Genomic DNA, 17,015 nt, shown 5'->3' with positions numbered 1-17,015 from the left:
TGACAGATATTCCTTGCTATAATGGTGACACTTTTTACGATGACTGGAAGAAGCTTCATTTTGCTTTGAACAGGATGCATGCTCATCAACAGCATCAGTTTTTTCACATTTCAAATTCATTCATTCCGAGTCTCAACCAAAATGTATTATTATAAAATGCATTGTGATAACTTCGAAAAGTCACTTTACTCGACAAGGATTAAATGGTTTTATTAGCAGAAATTGAAGAAACAAAATTATGAAGCCTGTCCAAACACTCACTCACACTGACACTGACTGACTCTGACTCTCTTCCCACAGCTTCTGTCTACACAGTAGTAAGAAATGTCATGTGTTGTGTGTCAGCCACTTAGCATCATTCACTTGCATCTTCTCACTGTGTGCAGAAATATCACTTATCTGTTATCAAACACTTATTTTCATAACCATTTTCAACTTTTCTTTGTTTTTAATGGAAGGCGGTAGGCTAGAAAAGCCAGGTTTTACACAAACAAGCAGGGAAATTATAATTTTATTGTACATTTCCTTTTCTTTCTTAGTTGCTTTCATTCATTCAATTTTAATTGCAAAAGATCATAACATTTCTTCAAGCCTTCGCAGACCCCCTGCAAGGACATCATGCGCCCCCCCCCCCCGGGTCCATGGACCACAGGTTAAGAACCTATGGTTTAAGATCTTAGTTCAAGGTATCTTTCAGAGGAGTTACTGTATTTCATAAAAACTATTCAACGGCTGACAGTGCAGTTTTAATTGTATACCATAGCCTGTCACCAATTAAATAAAGTCAATTAGCAAAGGAGTGGGCTTCAAAATGTTTTTTTTTCCACAATTAACTCACATTGCAGCCCTTGGTCAACATAATTTGGGTATGTGTGCAAGAAGGCAACCTCTGTGCTAAGGAATAGCCTATATAGACCGTCGTCTCCGTGAGCTTTAAAAAAGATCAAAGAAACCTGGCATCTTCCAGAATATTATGTCCATTTCTCCGTCTTCCCAGGCAAGGAAGCGGGAACGACAAGGACCGGCAGCCTCCTACGCAGAGGTTCTACTTTCCACCTCCAGACACAGAGCTTTAAATGCAGGAAATTTCACATCCGGGAAATGAAAAGCGAGCAAAGACGTGGAATGCAAAGGGGGGGGGGAAGGTTCCCTCTCTTCTTCTCCCCTCCCTTCTTCTTCGCCTTTAATGCTGGCTGAAGTACAGTAAGTAAAAAAACCCTTGATTGGAGGATATGAGGGGAATATGCTCTCTCTCGCCCATGCCAGCCCTGGGAAAGTGGCATCCACAGTTGCCTTGGGTAACAGAGCTGGCAGACTGGGAAAGGGGCGAGAAGCAAAGGAGAGGGGAAGCGGGGCTGAGGAGGCTCGAGGAATTATTTGGGGGGGGGAGTGCGGGAGCGAGACGGGGGTGAGGAAACGGCACGGTCCCCGCCTCAGCCAATCCCAGCCGCGATCACATCAATGCAAATAGGAGCACAATGGAGCTAGCAATAAGCGCGCTGCAGCCAAGCTTGGAGCGGGCTGCGCTTGGCTGACGGGCTGCCTCTCCAATGGCAGGCGCTGAGGGGGCTGCCGGCGACCAGTCATAGGGGCGCGGGGGCGTGCCCGGGACCAGGCTAGGCTGTCCTTGCAGGGTGTCTGGGCTAAACTTCACCAAATAATAGCTGTTTGTATTTTGGCTGCTGCAGGAGCCATTTTAGGTAAGTTGTGCTCTGAACTTTTTATTGGAGCGCCGTGCGCAAGGCAAGGGGCTCTTTGGGGGGGCGGTGCCCCCGCCCGCCCAGGGGGTAGCTGATGAATGAACTCCGAGGCGGCCGGGCGAGGCAGAGCAGACACACCGGGGGCCAAAGAGCCGGTGGCCGATCGGGCAGGCAAGCGGCCCGAGCTCGGCGGGGAGGAGGGGGAGGTCTGTACAGCGCTTAGTTTTCCTCTCAGGCACTGTCATGGCGTTGGGGAGGCTCTGTCCTTGGGAGGAGACCTCCTGGGCACGGGGAGGGGATGCTGCATAGGATGCCCTTGCGCAGAGTCGCACGGGAAGGAGGGAGGAGAGGCGGCGCAGGATGCCCATGTGGAGCCAAGCAGGGATGCCCCTGCCGCTTGCTCCTTGCATTGCAAAGCTTCCCCTCTGAAAGCAGAAGGGCTGCTGCTGCTGGGGGTTGGTTTGCTCCCCCCCCCCAAAGTTCTCTGCGCCTGCCCCACTGCTTTGCATGGGTGGCGGTAAGAAGGATGCGCCGTCCAAGCCGCCCAGCTGCGACTCCCCTGGGTCTGGTCCCACGCACTGCAGTTGGCTTTCCCTTCTCTCTCCCCGCCCCCCTTCCCTTCCCTTTCCCTCTCTCCCTCTCCCCGCAAGGCGCTCGCGCACACGAACACGCAGCCAGTCCAGCCCACCTGCCTGCCTCTTTTGCAGATCCATCCACAATACGGCCATGAGTCATACTGTATGTGCATTCCTGCAACCATGACCAAGTTTGGTGCAATTCGGGGGCTGGAGAGAGATTAGCATCGATGGAGAGTTTGGAAACCCAATCCACCTCACCACTCCTCCCGTCCTTGTTTTTGCACGCTTGGGCAGCAGTGTTTCCATCTTCTAAATTATGACGCTTGAAGTTGGGGCGATCTCAAAAATGGGCTTGTAAATATCTGCAGGATTTTGAGAGGAAAAATTATTCTGGGGTTTTCAGGGCAAAAGAGCAGGCTAATGTTGACAGTTTTTAGATGTGATGCTGCTATTCCAGACTTTATGAAAATGACAGGGTGCACTGGTGAGCCTGTGGATAGCGTTGTGTGGGAAAACCACAGACCTGGAAGACTGCATGTTGAGCCTATGGACTAGTAACTTAGAAAGTGTGAGTGTAGCACAGTATGTTGAAACAGAATCCTTATTCACTGATTTGTTTTCTTAACAACTCTTTGGGATTCTACATCTAGTATCAAGTTTGTGTATGAAACAGTCAAGCTAGACTTGGGGGTGTTGTCATTACACAGTAACAGCTGCCAGGTCTGAAGGTAGAGTCCCTCCCACCGGAAATCAAATCCTGTTGTGGTACAGTACCTTTCTGACATTAATTTACTGTGTCAAATGAGAATTTGTACTTCCCCTAGTATTGGAATATCACTCCATACTACTGTCCTGAATTGTGTAGCACTGCAGCCGCCAAAACAACAATTTGAGATAGAAAATATCATCTTCTTCAGCTTCTTGACTGAGGGCAAACAAGGGCATCTTTTAACTCTGAACTGACTAGAAACCACTAATGAAAGCTGCTAATGAAAGCAATTAATAAGCAAGACATTTGGTGCGGTAAAAGCAGCTGGGGACAGAACTATCATCCCTGTCAGCCAATCCATTCCTCCTCTCTTGTTGTGTGCAGAGCAGACACAGATCTTTTGTGACTTTGCAGTGGTAGTCACAAAAGAAAAGGCATGGCAAGTCACATTAGAGTCACATCTCATTCAGTCTGTTGCCTCTGTCTCTCTGTGTGCTTGCAGTTGTACTGCACAGCCTTAATCCTCACCATTTTGATGACTTCTTTGGGTAATTCTTTTTGTCTTGTACCAATGGCTTTTACTGGTAATCGGAATACAGTAGCTTTCTTAGTATTGATCAATAAGCTTCTTGCTTTATGAAGTCAGAGGGAAACTCACAGGCTTGCATACAGAACGAAAACAAGCAAAAATGCATGGTTGCTGTATAGTGAAACCTTTTTATCCAATACCAGACATTTAGTTCTGTATTGATTTACCATTTTGACAATTGTGCTAAACTTTAAATAAAGTTAGAAATATCTAAGAGTGACAAGCCATTTAAGATCTTTCTCTGGACGGAGTGTTTGACACACTTGTGGTGTGACGGACAGAGTCTTGGACTTGAACGGCTTATTGTGCTTCATAGCGTGTAAAAACAGAATGGCGTGATGGTGTGGGGGGAGTATGAAGAGATATAATGCACTGAGTTCCTTGAAGGACATGTGACATAAATATATAATGATATGAATAACATTTGCTAGCCTCTATAGTAGGAGTGGGGAGTGGGTGGCCCCTCTAGATTTTACTTGATTCCAGTTGTTTTTTCTTTGCCTTATAGTTTGATGCCAAACTTAATTAAGGTTTAGTTCTTAATGTAATCTTGATGTCTGGAATAAGTTAAAAATCCTCTTCATGGCACCTGCTTTGTACATGATGGCAAGTTTTTTTAGATGTATATTTTGTATGGAGAATTACAGTCATGTGATTCTACCTGCCAACTGCTGATACAAATCACATACAGAATTATCACCTCAGTGAGAATTGGACTTCAGTAGGGCCTAAAACATGTGCTTAGGATGGGAAAAGCTGACTTGTTTCAGTGTAACTTTGCCAACAGAGACCTTTGTGAATGGTGGCATTGCAGGGATTTTATGCAGATGTTGCAGGCAAAAACGTTGAATTTTGTGTTAAGGATTCTCATGTCATGTCTGTTGTAGGCTTTCTTTTGAATTAGCTGCAGCAGTTATTCTAAAATAGAGGCCTTTTCTTTTAAGCAATATGAATGTGACATGCCTTATGCTTCTGTGTTGTTATTCATTTGGAGCGATGTCTTTTGTGTGCCATGCAATGCACTCCTGTGCGTGTTTACTTGGAAGTAAGTCCATGTTCACTTGGAGTAAGGTTGATTGTATATGATTAGGTATATATACATAAAACATTGAGCCATGGAGCTGTGATCTGGGTTTTCTGTCAGTGTTTGAGTTAGAAAATTTTCAGAAAGAAATACTGGAAAATTTAAAAGTAAAGATTATGTGGAAATTATTTTCATTAGAATATTTCCTTAAATTTTTACAGCTTTACAGTTATATTTTTGGTTCAGATTGGATATGAAATATGAAGAGGTACTTAAAATTGTTGATGTACCAACTTTAGCATACCTAACAAATTATTCAAGACAGTGTCTTCTCATGTATTTCTATTATGGTTTAACAGTCTTCCACTGAGGTCACTGGGATACTTCCTGTTGCATTGCTACTGCCTGTAGAATCACATGACTATAGAACCATTTACCTAATATTGTATTTGCATCTATTCATTATTATTGCTGGATTTTATAATACAGTCATGTTAAAAAATTTAAAATGTTCAACACAAAAATTAAGCACCTGGAGGTTTTCTGGAAATACCTGCATGTTGGAAAATTTATTATGGGAGGGTTTCCATCTCACTTCAATGACTGTGAGGTGTTGCTTGCATTCTAAAAATTATTATTGTCCTGTTTAATTTGACTAGATTCAGGCCCTGTAGAACTATAGCACTGGTGTTAATGTTGTACTGAATAGTCCTAATCAGTAAATTCACTAATGTTCACAGTGTAGCTTACTATTTCAGGAAGCTGATGTAATATCACTCTTGAGACTAAATAGGAATTGAACACTGTGACCCCTGAATTCTCTGGTGAGATCCAGAGACCCTTGGTGAGAGTTTAGGTAAATCAGAAAATCTCTTTAATGTAGGATATTGGGTCTGATGTATTTAAAATGCTCGCTTGATGATGGAGGAATGCACATTACTAATGAGGAATTTTTTTAAAAAACACCATTGATTTATATGTGTCTGTCTTCCCACCAGCTGATTGTTTTTCTTGGAAAGCAGAATGATTTTTGTACCTATTTTTCATTAACAAAAAAGTTCTAGTCTTAGATTTGATGTTGAAAATTTTAGTATGCTCCTGTTTAATTAATCATTAACCAGTATTATTACAAATATGAGTCTGTTGAAGAGATTTATTCTTTAGCATTTGCAAAGCATGGCTGTGGAATTGAGGGAAACCAAGAGAAAACAGCTATCAGTGGAGGCAGCTGACTTCTGTACTAGGAGACAGGTCTCTGAATATACCTATTAAAGCTCAACAGCAGGTTTAATGGCAAAAGGCAGAAACCTCCTGCCATTACAGGCTGCTTAAGACCCATTTGCACAGTTAGCAAAATCAAGTGGCAATCTCCCCCCCCCCCCCGTGAGTTATTGATTCAGGCTGCAACTAGGGAAAGTGTATGTCTGAATTCTCCTCATAAAAATGATTCTTGCCACATGTTAAAAGCCAAGCAGAAGATAGCTTAGATGCGCTGGTTTTCTTTGTGTAGGTAAGTTTCCTTCTAGATTGAAGAATTGACTGAATCTCTAGCTACTCCTGGTACGGCTAGGAAGGAGTCCTTTCTCAGAACCAGAAGAGTTTCTGCCACTAGTATGGAACTAGACAGAGCAGTGATTTGCTTCTGTATGTCAGCTTCTTGGAAGACAATTTGAATGTAGATTTTCCTTATGAGTTCCCATGAACAACAGCATGAACTGATACAACTTAGGAAGTGTTTTAACCACATGGTTCTTTTCATTGTATAAGGTGGGTTTTAAATATGTTTAATATAAAAAGGGGTCATGGAGCATTCTGCAATAATGAAGTAACCCGGGGGTTCCCAAACTGTATGCTGGAGCTCCGTGGTGTGGCGGAGATCCGAGCCAGGAGCACAGTGGAAAACGGGATGGAACATAGAGCTATGAAAGTTGTAGAGGAGCTGTTCATACTCTATGTCAAGCTGGAACTGGAAGTGAAGGCTGTGTGCCTGCCTCTCCTTGCCCCATCTCTGTGGTCCCCGGTGGAGGTGCTTGCTGGGTGGCCTTGTGAGTTTCCTGTGTCAGGACCTTGAAGGAAGTGGGCCCTTGGGGATATTCGGGGTAGGGGGGAAGGAGATGGGATGGTTGGGGACCAGTGTCAAGATCCTGTCCCTGCTGCTAGTGAGACTCCTTATGGCCCCTCTGAGCAAGGGAAGCCTCAGCTGGTGGTTGGTAAATCAAGGGGAAGATGCGAGCCCAAAATGTTTGGGAACCACTGAAGTAACCTTAACTTTAGCTTTGCAACTGAAATTTCATCTTGAAAGGCTGAAAGATGTGGAAATAGATTCATTTAGTCACATATTTGCCTTTCTCTCTCACTGCTGGTAACATCTGGTCAGGAGGGGACGGGCACTAGGTGTAGGAGATAATGAGCTCCTCATTAATGTGTTAATATGAACATGCCTGAAGAAACTGTCATTGAGCATGGAAGATTTTTATAATTCTTCAATGAGAGGAGAACCCCCTCCCTTTGGTTTAAAGTAAAATGTGCTAGTTGGAGTTGTGACTCCTAAAAGTATGGATATGGAGATACACAAGATTCTGTTTTATCTGTTATGTTATTTAGTATATATGTGAAACTTGCTGCTTTTAGTTCACTGTAGATGTGATTGGCTTTCTTTTTTAATGCATTTTTTTGAAAAAATGCTTTCTTATTTATATGATTCACAATGTTAACATCTTGTATGTACTTCTGATCTGTAGGAGTGCCCCCCCCCCGAAATATAGTGAAAGATGCTACAGCTTACTTTGTCTTTGAGTTGATGCAGATCTGTGAATGCTTAGACTTGGGAGGTTTTCAACAAATTCTAATTGGTCAGTCAAAGCAGAACTCAGCATCTTGAAGCGTTTTTATAGCATTATGTAGCATTAGATTTTAGTGTTGATTGTTCTGAACAAGATGCAAATTTCCTTACCACTATTTGTCTTTGTTGAATATTCCTTTGGGAATTGGTGCAATTTTTGTTGTTTTTCTGGGTTCTGTTCACTTTGGATTCCTTTCTTTCGTTCTCTAACTTCTTCTTGTTGTCCCATGTATGCATACTGGATTTATTTTAAAAATGGGTTTGTTTTAGAGATCATTTTCAGCCATCTACTGCAGGCTAGCACGAACCTCTGAATTTACTACTTAGAACATTGATGCTTGCTTTTCGCTGTATCAATATAGAGGATTTTTTTCTGCCTAAATGGTGAAGTAGATACTGTCATTTTGAGGTTCTTCTTGTTTTCCTCTGGATTAGATTCATCATCTACGTGTATTTCGATTACAAGTAGTAAAGAATTTTGAAACATTTGTTTATTCTTTTTGAAGTGCATACAGTATATCCAGTGGACTTAAAGAACTTCACTGATATTTGCTTTCTGTGAGCTACTTTAAAATGTGACACTCTGCCTTTCCAAATAACAATAATAGTAATATAATATTTAGTATTTATAGCAGAGGTGAGGAACTGAAGGCCCTGCAGACATTTATCAATTAAATGTATATACTATCGTGCCCTTTCTCCCTTGAGCTCCAGGTGGCACATGTAGCTTTCCTTTTGCTCACTGTATCTTCACAACAATTTTGTGAGGTAGATCTGGTTGAGAAGGTGGTTGGCCTGAGGTTGGTTACCCAGTAGGTTTTCATAGCTCTCTGTGGACTGAGACTCTGATTTCCCAGCTCTCAGTGCATCACTCTTAATTGTTCCTCTTGTCATCTTTTACGATTGGCTGGAGTGGCAGGGACTGAGGGGAAATTGAAATCCAACAGTATCTGGGAGACCAGGTTGTATGGTACTAGAGAATATTCAAGATTCTTCCTTAATCATACTTCTGTTGCATGAGTGTTACCAGTGTAAGAAAAAAGCTTGTAGACCATATGCAGATTCAAACTGAGGTCTTTATGCGTATCTTTGTCTCCAAAGGTACAAAAGGTAAAAGCTGTTGGTCGGTTGCAAGTTGCTTGCATGTATATCAGTAGCAAAAGAAAAACAAAAAAAAAGTATGCACTAACCTGCTTGTTCTTCCTCTGTTTGTTTATTTCCATTAGTTATATCCCACCATCTGCCAAAATACTGTAGGTGGCATACACATAAATATTATGCAGCTGTAAACATTGAGCTAAAAATAGATGAATTCAATATTACAAAAGTGGATGTCGGATTAATTCACCTCATAGAAAGAAAGTCATATCTAAAGTGGTCATCTGAACTGTAGAGAAAAGTGTATCAGACCTTTTGTTTCTTTGTTTATGAGGTAAGTATTAACATAAATGGCCCCATAAAATTTGGAAATGTCAACATTTTTTTCTGTTGTCCTATAATGCATTGTATAACTAAGGTATGTATGATTTGGAAGGATGTCGCCATACATTATTTCAAAATGTTGCTGACAAGTGTGTTAGCTGGAGAACACTGTGACCAGATCATTCAATATTTGATCTAAGAGCATTCCTGTTCTCTTCGGTTCTACTGTATGTTGCAAACACTACAATTTTCTATTAGTGTATCTTTCTCTCTTTACTTGTGTTAGATGTTCTTGCTGTGTACAGCTGATTACTCTTTATTGACTACTGATCACCAGTGAGCTTTTAAGATTTTTAAACATTATTTTTTGTTAGTGGTCTTTTAATATTGAATTGCATTTTAATATAATTTGTTGTGTTTTTAGTTGTATTTGCTTTTTAAAGATTTTGTAAACTGTCTTGAATCTCTGTATTCCTAGAAAGGCATGTGGTGTTCACAAGTATCTACTACTTTTCAATAGTGTCTCCACTGGAGTCAAGTGCAAAACAGTGACTTGGGAGTGGGAGCTTCTGCTGCATATTCTTAAAAATAAGGAACAAGAAGGAATTCCTAGACCAGGAGTTCATTTTTCAGTCTCAGAGCTGAACTGAGTTCATAGTCCACTTCTAGCTTTGCCTCCAAGCTTTCTTCTGTTTCAGTGGACTAACTGTGTGTGTGAGAGTGTGTGTTGTTCTTACTCTTGTTAAATATCTGAGAGTCAGAAGTTCTTGGTATTCTACTGCAGGTCATTTGTAGATCTATCTGTAGATCCTGATCTGCATTTTGTCAATGGTAATATAGTGGAAAGAATGTTGGATTTGGATCTAGGTTTATATTCCTTCATCCTGGAGATTATTCTGTGGCTTTGGGTCAGTCTAAACCTACCTTATAGAATTACTGGATACAGTGAGATAGTTCCAGGTACCCTGAGCTCCTTGGAGAAAGACTGGGGTACAGATGTGATAAATCAAAGTTCTCTCCTGTGTCTTTTTCAAATGTACATGTGTAGATGGTGGGACTGAGAGGAAGGCCTCTTCTGATGATCTTAATGCTTGAGCAGGCTCATAGAGGGAGAAGCGGTCCTTGAGATAATTTGAGCCTAAGCCGTTTAGGGCTTTATAGGTTAGAATCATCACTTTGAATTCATCATGAAAATGGATCAGCAGTCAGTAGAGCTGCTGTAACAGGGGGCTTATGTGATACCTGTGGCTGGCCTATGATCAAGGTTAAAGTTTATTTATTTATTTATTTATTTATTTATTTATTTATTTATTTATTTATTTATTTATTTATTTATTTATTTATTTATTTATTTATTTATTTATTTTATTATTATATTATTATATTATTTATTATTATTAAAGTCCTTTACTCCTTTTGATACATTTGTCTGTAGGAGGTGACGGTACTCCAAAAGCTTCCAACAAAACAGGGTTATTATCTAACAAGTTATCAGTCTCTAACATGTTCACATTATTTGGTTCCGCTTTTAACAAGTCGTACTTCTTAACTTCCATCAAACCAGGTAACTCTCCTTGCAACAAAAGAGGAGATGAACTCTTAACTCCAGTTGTCCATTTCTGCCCAGTGCCCGAGGTGTCTTGCATATTGTCTGTCAGGGCTGTGGTTGTGGATGGTATACCCAGCCCACCTGCGGCTCCCAGACTTTCTTCCCCCTGTTCTGTCTCAGCAGGGGTCTGAAAGGACTGAGCACACGGGAACTCCCAGTTGGCGCCATACATCTCTGTTCTTTGACGTCTTCTACTGGGCATTCCCTCTTGAAGTGTCCCTCTTGCCCACAGCCATAGCAAATTTTCTTTCCTTCCTTTCTTGTGATCGACAAGGGTCCTGGGTGTTGCAATTCTGAATCTAGCCCAACAGTGATGTAGGGTCTGACAAATCTTGAGCTTGTTGATCTGGGAATTCCCCCAGTCGTCGGGCTCCTTGTCTTTGGCCTCACCATGGCTGGTGCTGGGAATGGCATCTTTTCTTGATATTTCACTTTGTCTTTCCTCTGGTTTATGAAATGATTGCCTCTCTCCTCTGAACGGGTCTAGGCTTCTAACAACATGGCCGCCTCTTCCAACGTAGTTGGTTGATTGTGCAGTATCCAGCTCTTGATCTCTGTTGGGAGTGTGGTTATTAGTTGCTCAGTCACCACAAACTCCACCACCTGGTCCGTGTTGCATACTGCCGGCCGCAGCCATTGTACTACACTGGTTTTCATTTGTTAAAACAATTTATGAGGTGGTGTGCCCCATTTGTATCATAGCCCTCAAAATCTCTGGTGATAGGTTTCCTCCAAGATATCTAGAGTGCCCAGAATTGCTGTCTTTACTTTGGAATATTGTTGTATCTCTTCTGGTTCTAGAGTGTCCACTATTTCTTGTACTAATCCAGTTAGGTACGGCATTAAGATGAGTGTCCATTGATCTTGAGGCCATTTTGATGCCGTAGCTATCCTTTCAAACGTGTGTAAGAATTCTTCTGGGTCGTCATTTGGTCCCATTTTTTGTAGCATTACTTGTGCAAAGTTGGGCAGCCCTACTAATTGACCTGCTTGTGTCGGGTGCTCTGTAGCTTTCTTATCCACCCAGTTCGGTATTGTCATCATCTTCTCCATCATCTCCCTCTGTTGTGTTATCAATTGCAGCAAAATGATGTCTTGTTGCTCCGATGTCCAACGCATCCATCGCTCCATTGCATCAGGTGTTAAAGACATGCCCCCCGTCGGAATGCGATGGGGCTGGGGAAAAACACATACCAGAAAACAAAAACTACCATCACAGCACAGAAACATAACCCCCCAAACCCACCCTGCAAAACCCTGTAAATGTACTCACCCAGAAGCAGAAAGCAGCACCAGGCAGTCTGAAGCCTCTCAGCAAATGCGCGCACACTAACTGTTGGGACAAAAGAGCTACAGAGAAGCTCTTCGCCAACCAACGGTCAGTCCTGTAATTTGAATTCCCTGCCTTTTTCCCTGCATCTTTTGTTTGCAAGTTGAAGCTCTGGCTGCAAGTCAAAGCAAAATTTTGCGGCTGGAGCTGGTCACAACTCGAAATGGTCGTATGTTGGGATGTTCATAAGTTGAGGCACCACTGTAAATAATTACTTTGGGGGGTGTATTTAGTATTTTTAGGCAGTGTGTTTTGAGGGGAAGAGAAATAAAAAGTTTGAAATGTCATTGATTTCAGCTAATGAATTCCACTCTGATTTCCACATTTTGAACTGGAGCTACAGCTGAAGGTTATTTAGATATTTTGCTTCTGTATGTTTGCACCATTGGGACTTTTAAGGCATGCTATGGGACATTACTGTGGAACATTTATGTTGTATTTGTTCAGTTTTCTGTTGGACTGACAAGTCACTGCTGACAGGCAAAATTTCTGTCTTGTATTTTGGCTTTAGGGAAGCCTGCCGTTTTGCAGCATTTGAGAATCATTGATGTAAACTATGAGAATATAAAGCTGACTTCCTTCTTCTGAGTCACATTTAATCTGTCCCAACATTGTTTATTTTAACTGGCACTGGTCCTCAGGCAGAATCTTTTTTGAGCCCTGTTTGAGATGTCAGAAATTGAACCTGAGACCATCTGCTTGGAAAAGCATGTGTTTTACTACTGGGACAGATGCAAGGGTTTTCATGCTATAGATCAGCAATGACTGATGGAACTTAAAAGAAAAAGTTCAGAGGGTTATCATGTAAAACTGTACATTTTGACATGTATTTTCCACATATATATGTATATGTGTGTGTGTTTACACACCCACACCCACACCCACACCCACACCATTTTCCCTGATATGTTACATTTATATATATATATGGAAAATACATGTCAAAATGTAGCATATCAGGAAAAATGGTTAGGCTTTGTTTCCTGCTTATAAGGAAGTCTTCTGTATGCAGAACACTTACTTTCTATATGAGGGAATAGTTTGACTTGTGACACCCTCTAACCTCACAAGTTGGCACCCTGAAATGATTCAGTACTATTCAGTTTAGCTGAAACCATTCTGCATGGTAAAAGATAAAGTGGAAATGCTTTAGAATTTATGGCCTGTGTGGGAAGGCAAAGGCACTTTTCTAAATAAAAATATAGATCACAGTCCCTAATCTGGACTGCTCATGAATTGAAATTGCTGTTTGAATCTGAAGAAGGAGCATATGTGTTGAGTTTGGGCAACCGTCCCAGTGGCGGCACCTTCCAGATGTTTTATACTGCAACTCTTATAACCCCTGTCTATTTACTATTCAGACTGAGACTGATGGGAATTGTGATCTGAAAGATCTGAAGGGCACTTAGTTGGGGAGAACTGAGCTAGGGAATATGATGTAGAATTGACAGTTATTAATTGGCTCATGTTATTTAAATTATTGGATATAAAAGTGGACTGTGTGAGGCTCCCAAGGTGGAAGCCTTGGTAGGAGTGCCGCAGCTCCCGAAGAGTAACGGCCAGACTCAGACAACTCCCCCACCATCCCCACCGCGACGGGAAGAGAGAGGTGTGGAAACCCCTGATTGGGAGACAGAATGCGGCGGAACCCTCACCCTGAACAAGGGGGTAGATACCCGAGACCTAGAGGAGGCTGTGAAAGGGTTAAAATTCACCCGCGAGCCGGGGCAGGTTCAGGCGGGAAAAAGAGGGGAGGAGATAGAGGCAGGGATGGGAGATATAAGAGGGAGGGCCAGGGATATTCCAGGCGGCTGGGAGTGGGTTTGGATGGAGGATCCCTGGACCCACAAATGGGAGCAAGTCTGGATCCCTCATGAGGAGGCCGAGAAGCGTCGGCAGCTGGGGTTGAAGCCTCGCCCTTCCTATTGGGGAGAAACGGAGGCTAAAGAGTGGCGAAGGAAGCTGAGGGAGGAACGAGAGGCGGTAGCCCGGGAATTAGAGCGCAAACGGCAATGGCATATCGCCGAGTTGAAGAAGCTGGGGGGTTACCCGGCCCATGGGGCGTTGAAGGAGGAGAAGGATCCTCCTGGGACGGATGGAGCGGCGATGAGGAGACCCTACCGTTGATCTCGCTAGAGGAAGAATTGAACCCTGGACTAGGACCTGTGCCGCCTTCAACAGGTCCTTGGAATCCAGAGAACACCAACCCCTTTGTACATAGTTTGTGGACTCCTTCCAAGCCTAACCTTGGTCTTCAGACCTCCCTTAACCCTTTCTTGGGGGTAGTTCCTGATGATGTTAATGTTGAAATAAATACTGTTCCGTTTGATGTTACTTCTGCGCCTCGCCTGTTTATTGAAGAGAAGACAGCACACACCAGCGAACCCTCACATATTGGCGCCCAACGCGGGGGGCTGTCATCTCCTCCTAAAGAGACGGATGGCTGGATACGACAAATAACAGAAGGCCAAGAGGCGCTGATGCGGCAACTGGCAGACCAGCAGAAACTAATCATAGATCAACTGAGCAGAACGCAAATAGGACTATCCACCAAAGTAATGCCTACGGAAGGAAGAGGGGCTATCGCGCATCGCCCGCCAATTAAACTCCAAAAGATGGGCCCGCAAGACGATCCGGCGGCATTTCTGAATATATTCGAACGAGTGGCGACTTCAGCACAGTGGCCGAAGGACCAGTGGGCCCTTATCGTGACCCCCTACTTAACAGGCTTACCCCAGGAAATAGTGGATACGTTAGACCCGGAAGACGCAGGCGACTACGAAAAGGTCAAGACAGCAATCCTCAACACGTTGAACCTAAATGAGGAAGCTTACCGCAGGAGATTTAGGGAGCTAAGGTTGAAGCCGGGCATACACCCACGAACGGTAGCGCAAAAGATGAGAGTGAACGCCACACGGTGGGTGCAACCTAAAGGAAAAACGGCAGAGCAGGTGCTAGAGCTAATGATACTCGAGCAATTGGTGTCAACGCTTAGCCCAGGACCCAGGAACTGGGTGGTGAAACATAAGCCAACGTCCGTAGAGGGCGCTGTTACCTTACTAGAGGACTATCTAGGAGCGGAAGATCCATGGTTGAACCGCCCTGCGGCAGGGGGAGAGAAACCCCGGAGTAAAGACAAGATGGCGGAGACAACGAACGCGGGAGCGCCACGAGGGAGCCAGATGTCGACCCCCAAAAAGCAAGGCCCCGACCGCATCGAGTACGTAAACACGACGGGATCCCGGATTCCCCGCCCGACGATCACCACCGACCCGGCGAAAAGCAAGCTGGCGCCCACTTGGAACCAAGGGAAAGAAAAGATGACCGCGTGCTTCGGCTGCGGCCAATTCGGCCATATCCGGAAGTTCTGCCCGGCCGAAGAATATGCCTGGGCCAACATTTATGCAAACGTCGCTAAGGTGGGTGAGAAGTTTCATCCCGGGTGGGTAGTGACAGCAGAGGTCAACGGCCAGAGAAAACGGGCCTTGATAGATACGGGATGCACCCGGTCGCTCGTGAGAGAGCTAGAGGGACCGAGACTGGGAGAGACAGTAGTGGTAAGGTGCATCCATGGGGACGCCAAAGAATATGATACCGCCCGGGCAAACGTGACTATCGGGACTCAGGAGGCCACACTGGAGGTGGGAGTAGTGCCCGGCCTAACCCGAGAGATGCTGTTGGGCAGAGACTGGCCAGGCCTAGAGGATTTGGCACGGCGTGCAGAAGATGGATTGATTGGCGAAAAAGGAGAGGGAGAAGGGGAAGGAGAAGTTATGCAGTTGTCCAGAGATCAATTAAGGGGCCTGCAGCAAGACGATCCATCCCTGAGACCTTGTTTCCAGAAGGCAATCCCAGAAGGGGAGACCCCGATGAATGGGGAAGGATTTGAGGTGCGCCAGGGGCTGCTATATCAAATACGCCGAGGGGAGCAGGGTGAGGAGTCGGCCCTGGTGGTACCGGACCACTTAAGGGGATGGGTGATGCATTGGGCACACGATTTGCCAGTAGCCGGGCATTTGGCAACAGAAAACATTGGCACGTATCCGGCAAAGGTTTTTTTGGCCAGAGATGGTGAAACACATTGAAGACTACTGTAAATCGTGCCCTGAGTGCCAATTGACTCAACCCAAGACAGGTCCTGGGGCAGGATTAATACCTATGCCGCTGGTGGATAGGCCGTTCGACCGCATTGCCCTGGACATTGTAGGGCCCTTAACTAAGTCAGAGGGGGGGCATCAATACGTGTTGGTGATCATTGACTATGCTACACGATACCCAGAGGCCCTCCCCTTGAGATCAACCACGGCGAAAGTACTGGCTAAGGAACTCTTGGGGGTATTCTCGCGAGTGGGGTTTCCGAGGGAGGTGCTGACGGACCAAGGGACCAACTTCATGAGTTTAACGTTCAAACAAATGTGGGATCTCTTGGGGGTCAAACCCCTCCGAACTTCTATTTATCATCCACAAGCCAACGGCTTGGTGGAAAGGTTCAACCGAACCCTGAAGGGAATGTTGAGGAAGGTGGCGATGGAACACCCCAAAAAGTGGCATTTGTTTGTTAACCCTTTAATGTTTGCAGTGCGGGAAGCCCCTCAGTCATCGACGGGTTTCTCACCATTCGAACTGTTGTATGGAAGAAAACCAAGGGGAATACTGGACCTAATACGGGAAAGGTGGGAGGAAGGAGAAGATGCATCACGGAATGCCCTACAGCAAATAGTAGAAATGAGGAACAATTTGAAATTAGCCTGGGAGGTGGCGCAGGAGAATCTTGTTCAAACACAGGGGAAACAGAAGGAACGTTACGATAGGAAAGTGAAACCCAGGGAATTTGAGCCAGGGCAGAGGGTACTGGTGTTGTTGCCAACTGAAACTTCAAAATTCTTGGCTAAATGGCACGGACCTTATGAGGTATTAAGGAGGGTTACTGAGGTGGACTATGAAGTCGAAACCCCTGATAGAAAAAGGAAAAAACAGGTTTTTCACGTAAATCTACTAAAAGCGTGGGTAGACCGTGAATGCTTCTTCGATGGTGAGGCTGACGATGAATTGGGGCCAGAAGTTGGGGAGATGCGGGAGGAAGAAGACATAACCGTGGGTGAATGTCTGAACCCCACCCAAAAGGGACAAGCCCTTTCCTTGAAGTCGGAGTTCCCCCAGGTGTTCTCCAAGATCCCGGGCCAAACGAATCTAGTCGAACACGCCATTGAGA

General features: G+C 44.2%; 1 protein-coding gene across 5 annotated transcripts in view; it reads left to right on the top strand.

The window, feature by feature from the left end:
• The first annotated feature begins 1,581 nt into the window (after positions 1-1,581).
• The window catches only part of CHD6 (chromodomain helicase DNA binding protein 6), a 159,353-nt gene continuing 143,919 nt past the window's right edge, over positions 1,582-17,015 (top strand). For 4 of the 5 annotated variants that reach the window (XM_072997041.2, XM_072997039.2, XM_072997037.2 and 1 more), the window contains exon 1: positions 1,582-1,700. The gene's annotated coding sequence lies outside the window, so the exon portion shown is untranslated. Of the gene's footprint in view, positions 1,701-8,668; positions 8,875-17,015 lie in introns of all 5 variants that reach the window. The other variant, XM_078393263.1, reaches the window with a different exon arrangement.

This window comes from Pogona vitticeps, chromosome 4 (assembly GCF_051106095.1).
Source record: "Pogona vitticeps strain Pit_001003342236 chromosome 4, PviZW2.1, whole genome shotgun sequence".
NCBI lineage: Eukaryota > Metazoa > Chordata > Lepidosauria > Squamata > Agamidae > Pogona > Pogona vitticeps.
This window is presented reverse-complemented; position numbering and strand designations above follow the sequence as displayed.